This window comes from Nycticebus coucang, chromosome 16, assembly GCF_027406575.1.
Source record: "Nycticebus coucang isolate mNycCou1 chromosome 16, mNycCou1.pri, whole genome shotgun sequence".
Classification (NCBI taxonomy): domain Eukaryota; kingdom Metazoa; phylum Chordata; class Mammalia; order Primates; family Lorisidae; genus Nycticebus; species Nycticebus coucang.
The window spans coordinates 28,716,491-28,726,332 of NC_069795.1; positions in this window are offsets into that span (position 1 = coordinate 28,716,491).

Genomic DNA, 9,842 nt, shown 5'->3' on the forward strand with positions numbered 1-9,842 from the left:
CACAAGGCAACTAACCAGCAGCATGCCCGGGCGAAGTGACTCGGGCCACTCTCCTCCCACTCCCAGGGTAGGCTCACACCCCAGAACCTCCTCCCAGGCCCCACACTCACTCAAGGCAGCAGGAAGTTCCCCAGGTCTGCCCCATGACGCAACGATATGATTTGCACAAGCATGTCAGTGGAAGGGGAGTGCCTGGAATTCTCCGAGGTTGGAAACGCAAACACCAACGCCAATGGGCTTCCATTATTGTTTTGTATTTGCTGTTGAAGCCCCTTTATACCAGTCCTTGTTCTGTTCGCCATCTCTCTCTCTCCTGTCTTCCCTCTCTCCTCAGAGACAACTGCAAACCTGAAGTAATATACATCCTTCCATCCATATTTTATCATTTATATGATAAGAATTCATGGGCAATATATTAACTATTTTGTGTTTAAACTTTACAGGATTAGAATGATTCTGCACATATACTTCTGCAATTTTCTTTTATCATTCATCATGCTTTCGAATTTTATCCATACTCTTGCCTGCAAATCTATTTCATTCCTTATAACTGTTAAATGGAACTTTATTATTATATGAACATAGCACAATTTGTCTATTCCCTTATTTGTAGACATTTGGGATTTTCAAGTTTTGCTATTGCAAACAATGGTGTGATGAACATCATTGAATGTAATTGTCTGATTTTGCACCTGACCGAGAATTGAATTCCTGGGTATGGGGAACCTATACATTTAACTCAAATAGATTTCATTAATCTCCAAAGCAGTTGTACTAATTTATACTCATCCAATAGTGAATGAAAATTCCCATCATCCCATGTCTTCCTCAGTCCTTGTGTAATATAACCTGATGACTCATCAAACTCAGAGACCAGATCATAAGAAATTGAGAAAATAAGTTTTCCTTCTCTAAAGGGAAGGGAGAGATTTACCTTCCAACAGCACTCCCAGAAAATAACACCTACAGTCTATTTTTCTTTTCTTGGGAGGGGGGGGCGGTTATATCTATGTGATTTTATTTTATTATTTTAATTTTATATTTTATTAACTCATTACTGTGTACATTGATGCATTTACAGATTTCAGTGTACTGATTTGATATACAATGTGAAATGCTTACATTGAACTGATTAACACATCCATCACAATTAGACTCTTTTCTCAGTAGTTTTGAAATGTACCATTGCATTATGCATATTAGGTGAGGTCCTTCCAAATGCCCTCCCTCCTCTCACATTTCCCCTCCTCCCATATTCCCCCTCCTCCCATATTCCCCCTCCCCTCCCCTCTCTCTCCTCTTCCCTTCTTTTTTCTGGGCTATAGTTATGTTTTACCATTCATATGAATGTGTAGATGATTATATATTGATTTCATAGTAGTATTGAGTACATTTGATACATTTTTTCCTATTCTTGAGATACTTACTAAGGAGAATAGGAGAATATGTTCCAGATACAGTCTATTTTTCTAATGCAGGAAAAGACATAAGTATGTGCTATTTCCATGCTAAAATAGACTTAGCTATCATACCCTTTGGCAAATGTTTTAATTTTCTATAAACCAGGTAATAATCCAGAGAAACTGCTAATTGTTTTTCCTTTGTATAGGCCAATCCAGTTACTTCTCATTCATATACCAGACACAAGTTTAAGTTGGGCACTAAAGAGAAAAGAACTTTTTATTTGGAAAAAAAGAGTTGTTTTCTTACTGATATTTAGAGTCATCAAAATGAAATGCCAATAGAAAGCCCCCCCCACTCTAGTTCTGACCAAATGATTATAATCAAAAAGACAATAGAGACATTAAATGTAATAAATACGAAGATCATAAATAAATAAATGCAAATTTGGAGGAGTCTTCAAAAATGAAATAAATTCTCAGTGGAAATGATGGTGTTCAATAATAAAGAACTTATAAATAAATATGACCCGTGGCGCCTGTGGCTCAGCGAGTAGGTCGTCGGTCCCATATACCGAGGGTGGTGGGTTCAAACCCAGCCCTGGCCAAACTGCAACAAAAAAATAGCTAGGCGTTGTGGTGGGCACCTGTAGTTCCAGCTACTCAGGAGGCTGAGGCAAGAGAATGGCCTACGCCCAGGAATTGGAGGTTGCTGTGAGCTGTGTAACACCATGGCACTCTACTGAGGACGATAAAGTGAGACTCTGTCTCTACAAAATAAATAAATAAATAAATAAATAAATATGATTAATGTTTTTCTTTTTTGAGATAGATTCTCACTCTGTTGTCCCAGGCTAGGGTGTCATGGTGTCAGCCTAACTCACAGCAACCTCAGTCTCCTGGGCTTAAGGGATTCTCCTGCTTCAGCCTCCTGAGTAGCTGAGACTACAAGTGCTCCCCACAATGCACAGCTAGTTTTCCTATTTTTAGCAGAGACAGGGTCTCCCTCTTGCTCAGGCTGATCATGAACTCTTGAGCTCAAGTCATCTTTCTGCCTCTGCCTCCGACAGGGTTAGCAATATAGACATAAGCCACCTCATGCCCAGCCTATGGTCAACATTTTGATGACATACTATACTAGCTATAATGACATAAGATTGAAATTTTTTAACAGGAGTAAAAAAATGATACATGGCATACATAATATAATGTATAGATCTACATACGTACGATTTATACAAATGGATAAACATGAATAGATAAGTTAGGAGCCATTTTGTTTGTATATGTGTGTGTGTGTGTGTGTATTTGTGTATGTCTTAGAAAATGGATAAAATAAAAAGCAAACCAAAATATTAATAGTTATTTGAATAATAGGATTATGAGGAAATTGTTTTTCTTTAATTTTCCCAAAATTTGTATAGAGTTGCACAGATATTACTTTAACTATACAGGCATGTATAGTGGTTGGGGGGGGTAAGAAAGAAATGAAGTTAAATATAGGTTGAATGTTTGAACGTAATTCAATAGTAAAAGCAATTTTGCATTCTCTGGCAATCTGAGAAGAAACCAGCTCACCTGAGATCTGTATTTCATTTGTCTGCAGCCATGAAAGCCAAAGAAATTTGGCTAAGTTTAAATGAATTTAAAGTGGACCTTTTTCCTGAGTTTATACAGAGGAAGACTTATGGGCAAACAGCTGATTTCAAGATTTCTATGGATTTTTTACTGAATCACTTTGAATAGGTTAATAATATGATCAGCAGGCATACAAAGAGATTCAATAATCTCTGATGTAACAAAAAGAGATGCAACTAAAGGTAATTGATCCAGGAGCCACATGTAGACATAGAATCAGTTTTGGGGTCAAGATAAAGAGAAAATGAAGATAAATACTTGTTTTGTAAAACTTATTCAAATGTGCTTGGTAACAAATAATAGATAATCCCAATTTTTCAATGCAGCAAATACGCCAATTATATTTTAAACCATGTATTTATTTATAATGCTTAATGGTAGTTACTATGTTTTTATAGTTCTCATTTTGACAGGTTTTGCAGTTTTAATTTCATATTTTTACTTTTGGGTAGTTACAGACTGCCAATCACTTCTCAGCACATAGCATCTCTCTTTTTTCTTCCCTCTGTTACTACAGAAACCACCAGAATTTTCAGCTAGGTTAGGAATGCCATGTCCTCAGAAAATTTTCTACAAAGAGGGGAAAAGCTATCGTCCTACATTTTTCACGTTTGTTGATGTTGAAATAACTTTGTTCTCGAAATTTTAATTTCTGCTAACTTTAAGTGAAAGACTAGATTAGCTAAGACTGAGTAGAAAGAGTTGTTCATAAAATGAAACAAAGGCTGAAAATCATAATAAAATGATCTCACCTTGAATGAGAATGAAATGCTTCAGCAATCAAACACACATAAACCTCCTGTCATCACTAACCCGTTAACAAGTGTTAGCATGCATTTAATAAAATCACAGTGTCTTAGAGGTAGAAAGGGAAGTAGACATTATCAATTTAATTCCCTTCCTATTTCTTTAGACAAGGCCAAAAGAAGGGACTGCTCAGATTGTGGACAAAGATTTCTAAATCTCAATTTATTTTTTAAAAAACTTTGTTTTTTTTCCAAGAGTTGTGTGTGGCCATCCTTTTTGTTCAATTTGCATACGAAGTCCTGGGCAGTCAACACCAAGCAGATGTCACATCACATAAACCAGCAGGGTTTAGTGGAACAGACGCCTCTCTGAGAGCTCCTCTAACCTGGGGACCTTCTGGCCATCCAGTCCACACTGCAACTGATCGAAACAATTTAGTTTGGACAGCAGGTGAATCTGATGATGTTAAAAAAAGAGACACTTAAAAGTCAATTGCTTTCAGAAGGTCTTCTTTAATATTGGTGTCCACTATAAAATTGGTGATTATTGTATGTCATTATAGGAGGCCAACTTTTATGTGAAAGATCTATTTGTTGATTAAATGAAATTCTTTTTAGGGCCATTGGGTCACACATAACATATGTCCAGTCAATTATTTTAGGAGTAGTTGAAGATTTCTCTTTTCACAGTAATAGTTTTTTTGGCAATCAATAAAGCTTTGAAGAACCATTTTTCTTGGTAATGACCTAGATCTTTTCTACAGGAGATTTTTTTTTTCCCCTCAAGATGAATAGAGCTGGGTCATGGAAAAGGGTAATCCAACATACTTTATTGTAATTTTTTCAGAAAGATGATGATTTTGCATTCCATAATGATAGCATAAAACAATAGTTTTTAATAACTTAGAATGATTAAAAACAAATCTGGGTTTGGCATGACAGATGTCAAATAAAAGTATTGATACTAAAGAAAAAGCCATTCTTTTCCCAGGAAATTTCATCTTTTTTTATCTTACTAGATCAATAACATAAATTTAAGCTATATGGTAGTCAACAATCTATCCAGGTAAAAGACTCAATATTGGATATTTTGGGGTTTAGTTTCAGGTCTAATTCTAATGCACTATTTTTTTGATAGAAAAATCATTTAACTTTCAATTACTTCACAAGTTTATGTTTTTGTTTTATAGGAAAAACTATTTTTCTTTACTATGTATGTTTTATAGGGAAAAAATAAATGTTTATAAACAGAAATACTTGTATTTATACACGTTCTTTGTATCTCATTTGTGCTCAGATTCAAATTAATAATTCAGAGGGTCTGTTGACCTGCTCTTCTATCCTTAATTTACACTGAGCGGTATTTTCTCATGAAAGGATTAAGGAACTTGTGCTGAATAGCTTAACTAGCAAACTCTTATTGACATAAACGGTACTTACCTTGCCAATTGGGTTAAACATCTCTGGCAATCCTGCTAAGCTTCATCACCCCCTTCTGTCCATGATCCATGAATTTTGCTGACCCACCCTTCCCCTCTCTTTCCAAGTACCCAAAGTTGTAGCCCGTCTTTATGCCTGTTACCTATGGAGTGTGGAATTAGAGAACAAAATTTAAAGGCCGAAGAGTGCTGGCTGCCCTCACTACCTACACTGGCAGTGGCAAAGCTGTGATAATAGGCTCTTTTGTACATAGATGCACAGCTCAAGAGTCACCCAGCCCAGTGAGCAGCCAGTCCTTATTTCATGCCCTGTCTCACCATAGGTGAGGAGAGGCAAAGGTTCAGCATCCCATCAAATTAAAGGCAGTGGGGAGCCACGCCCTATTCTGATCCTTGGTAGACTCAAAGGCGTCAGATAGCTGCTTTCAACAAACATTGATCCAGTGGATCCAGCGACTGTCCCCCCAGCAAAAAGAAATTCATTCCCATGTGACCGGGCCATGCTGTGGGGGCTCCATGCTGTCAAATGTGGTAACACAAACTGTGCATCAGGACCACTCACTGTCACACAAGCCCCTGCTCACAGGCATCTGCACTTTCTATGTATTCAAAGTTACATTGATTAGAGGCATATCCTGTACTGAAAATTTATTAGACCCCATGGGACTTCTTCTGAAAAAGAACAGGAAAAAATTGTTTGTTTTACACATCTGCCATGTCCTTATTGAGATTCCTTCTTGGCATCCTTACCTATGCTAAGACCAGCTCTATGAAGGTTGGGATCATTTTAGCAAAAGTTATCTCCATGCTCACATCTCTAGAAACTTAGTCCTGCCTGAAATCAACACAGCTCATTTGACAGTCAATGCCAAGTTTCAGTCAGGGGTCTAAGCAAGTGATGTGAAGGCCTCTAAACCTTGTAGCCTAGGAAAGCCAAGGCAACCAGAACAGATAGGTGAAATGGGCTATGTCCTTCAAATGATTCAGTCTGCCTGCTATATAAATCCTGAACAGTCAGCAACAAGCAAATACCAGGTCCCACAAACCAGCAGGCAGAACAGACACATCTCTTAAAAACTCCTCTCACCTTGTGACCCTCTGCCCATCCAGACCATTTTGCAACTGACCAAGACAATTCAGTTTGGACAGCACATAAACACCTGATTATGTCCACGCCTAGGTAAGGTACTACTCAGAGTCCTTCCCAGGCTTTGAATGATCCCTATTATCTTGGAGAAGTGGCAGCGTATCCCAGCAGAAACATTAACAACAGCTCTGTATTCTAGGCATGTGCTGGATTCCTGCCCAGCCCCTGATCTACTGCTCTGCTCTTTGTCTCTCTGGCTCCATTTTCTAGCTTTGGTGTCTGTAACCCTTATCTTCTGGCAACTCTCCTATTGGCATTTTGGTCTGAGGTTCTTTTCCTCATAGAAAAATAAGGGAAAGAAACAAAAAGCAAAAATAAGAATCCCTCCTGTTCTTCCAGAGATAATCACTATAATCATTTTAGTAACATAGCCCTCTGGACATATTCCAGGTCTATTAGTATACACACACACAAACCCCCTCACACACATGCAATCCTTTGTAGATAGACATGAGATCACACATAAGGTGTGTGTCACAGTGACTGGCACACACTAAACACTCAGCAAACAGGATCTAGAGTTGTATTTCTGACTAACTTAGCATGACTCAGCAACATATAGTGAATATGCCCGTGTTTATAAATATTTTTCTATATCATGATTTATTTTTCTATGATACCATACATAGGAGGCACCACAATTTAATACTCTTTTGTCAGACCCAGATTATTTTTATTATTTTGCTATTATAAGAACATTTACAATATACTTTATTGTAGCTAAATTTTTATATTCTAGGAAAAATTTTAACAATGGCATTTCCAGAATATGCATAGTTAAGACCTTTTCTTGTTTACAGATGATGAGTCTCTACCACTTGTATTCTTCTCCCATCAATCAGTATCAAATACAGAAACATCAGTTCATTTATTTGTTCTTTTAACAAATGAAACTTCAGGACTATGATAAATTCTATGATATTTTTGGGCCAAATCTACGAGGTTCTTGTTCCCTGGGGTATCTGTTTTAGGAGGAGAAAAGAGTACATATTAAATAAATATCACAATGACCAACGACAAAATTTAAAAAGATGTATTGGTTCTATACCACCATGTTAACCAATACCCCAAGGCATGGTAGCTTAAAACAACAAATACTATAGTATTATCTTACAGTCTCTGTGGGTCAGGAATCTGAATGCAACTTAGCTATGTCCTCTGGAGAGATTAGTACTTACATTTTAGGGAATGACATGACAAGCCTTCATGAAAGATCAAATGTGAATGAAGCAGCAAAAGAAATCAGAAATGGGGCGGCGCCTGTGGCTCAAGGAGTGGGGCACCGGTCCCATATGCCGGAGGTGGCGGGTTCAAACCCAGCCCCGGCCAAAAAAAAAAAAAAGGAAAGAAGTAAAAAAATAAAAAAAAAGAAATCAGAAATGATACTTAGTTTCTGGCTTCAGCAATTCACTACAGAATTATAGGTTTTATATTACTATTTTATTGTTGTTATTTGCTTATTTGATGAGTAGCATGAATTTCTCATTTTAACTTTAATTTGTATTTCTTTTCATATGTTTATTGGTCAAGAGGATGTCTTGGTTTCATTATTTTATGCCTACTATCTTAGTAATTATAGTACTATTTTTTGAAATGGTAGAATTGATATGAGGAACCTGGTTTTCAGTATCTTTGGTACTGAGCCATTAGAAAGTTTAACGCATGTCAATAAATTAAAAAGTAAGGTACATAATAATGTGTTTATAAATATATATGAACATGCATTTATGTTGTAGATGTATCTGTGTTTGTACATAAGAAACAGGTAATAGTGTTTTGTCTTTTTCTGGAAAGCAGAACCAGGTAGCTGGGAGACAGAGAGAGACTTACTTTCCCTATATGCCTTGCATATCTTTTGAATTTAATGCCAAATGGAGATATAAGAAGTTTCAAAAATTGCATTCTACTAACAAAAGGTACACATGATGGTTTTGTTGGAATAAATTTGTGACAGACTTTAGTACCCATTCTATTGTTATCTAGTCTATTTTATCAAATGAAAAAAGATAACATCCAAAGGCTTCCAGAAGAATTCATTTTAAAATATGCTAGTTCAAAAATATGGATTGTTATTATTGTTAAGAACCGAATATAAAAAGTCATTATTGGTATATGACAGCTGGTAACCTGAGACCATTAGTAACAATAGTGTCTTGCTCTGCATATTAGTGTCCTCTGTTTGTGTACAGTACACAGCCGTGTATCAATTATTTAGCACTTGCTACTGAGCTTGTGCATTTTCCAGACTTTGATTCCCATCCTTAGCTCCTCTGCTACCTGCTTCTTAATCATTGTCCTATTCATTAGCAGCTCCAATGGGCATGGCCATAAATGGGAGGTAAAACTCAAACAAATGTATTTATTATTGTTAATTGCACATATAAAAAGGCTTGATGAGGAAAATGTTGAGTGTAGTGATTAAAATAAGATGTTTTAATAATCTTAATTTATTTTTCTCTTTTCACTTGTAATTCTTTTACATCTATGCACTCTACTTAGGACGATGATCTCCTTTGCCATAAAAAAAAATATATTGTCTGCCTAAAGGACTACTTAGATGCTTACTAGTCACTCACTGAACTTTCCAACATTTACCCCCAAATCTGGGCAATATAATATAAAGAAACAAATAGAGTAGCAGATGTTCAAATGAGATGTTTCAGGATAGTAACCAAGGAAAACAGCAACACCACAATTTAAAAATATGTGGAAAGAACAAAGTAAAATGGTGTGGACACCTATTGCACGTTAGGTGCCCGACATCCATTTACCCTACTCGGATTAACTGCTTCCACTTTTCCACTAGGAGATCTAGTCTTCTATTGGTCTCACTTCTCGTGGTCCTCGAGCAGAAATAGCTGCTCTGACTCCAGAGGAGGCCCGTGACTCAGAACTGGCCAATCAGGCCACCTTAATTGGTTCCCAGTGAGCCTCTGGCCCAAGTCAGGCCAATCAAAGCCAGTGACACTGATTCAGGGGAATTTATATTGTCCTTTTGAGGAAACAGATTTGTCCTTTTCTGCTGGTCTTGGAATTCGGGAAATTTAAAGTCAGGAAATATTTCTGCCATCTTGTCGCTGAGAAGGAAGCAAATGATGAAACTAACAAGCCAAGAGTGGAGAGGTGGGTCCAGCCAAGAGGCCTGAGAGGAAGCAGGACTTACAGGCCACTGCTTGGGTTCTTGCCTAGGACCTGACCCCATTTCCACTCCTGAACTTCTCAGTTCTATAAGCTCATCAACTCGAGACACAGGTCCCCCTACCATACTCCTGAACCAGTTTGGACTGAGTTTTCTTTTACAGAGAAGAATCCTAAGTAATAGGTTTTACTCACAGGTGGCACCTGCGGCTCAGTGAGTAGGGCGCTGGCCCCATATACCAAGGGTGGCGGGTTCAAGCCCAGCCCAGGCCAAACTGCAACAAAAATACCCAGGCGTTGCGGTGGGCACCTGTGGTCCCAGCTTCTCCGGAGG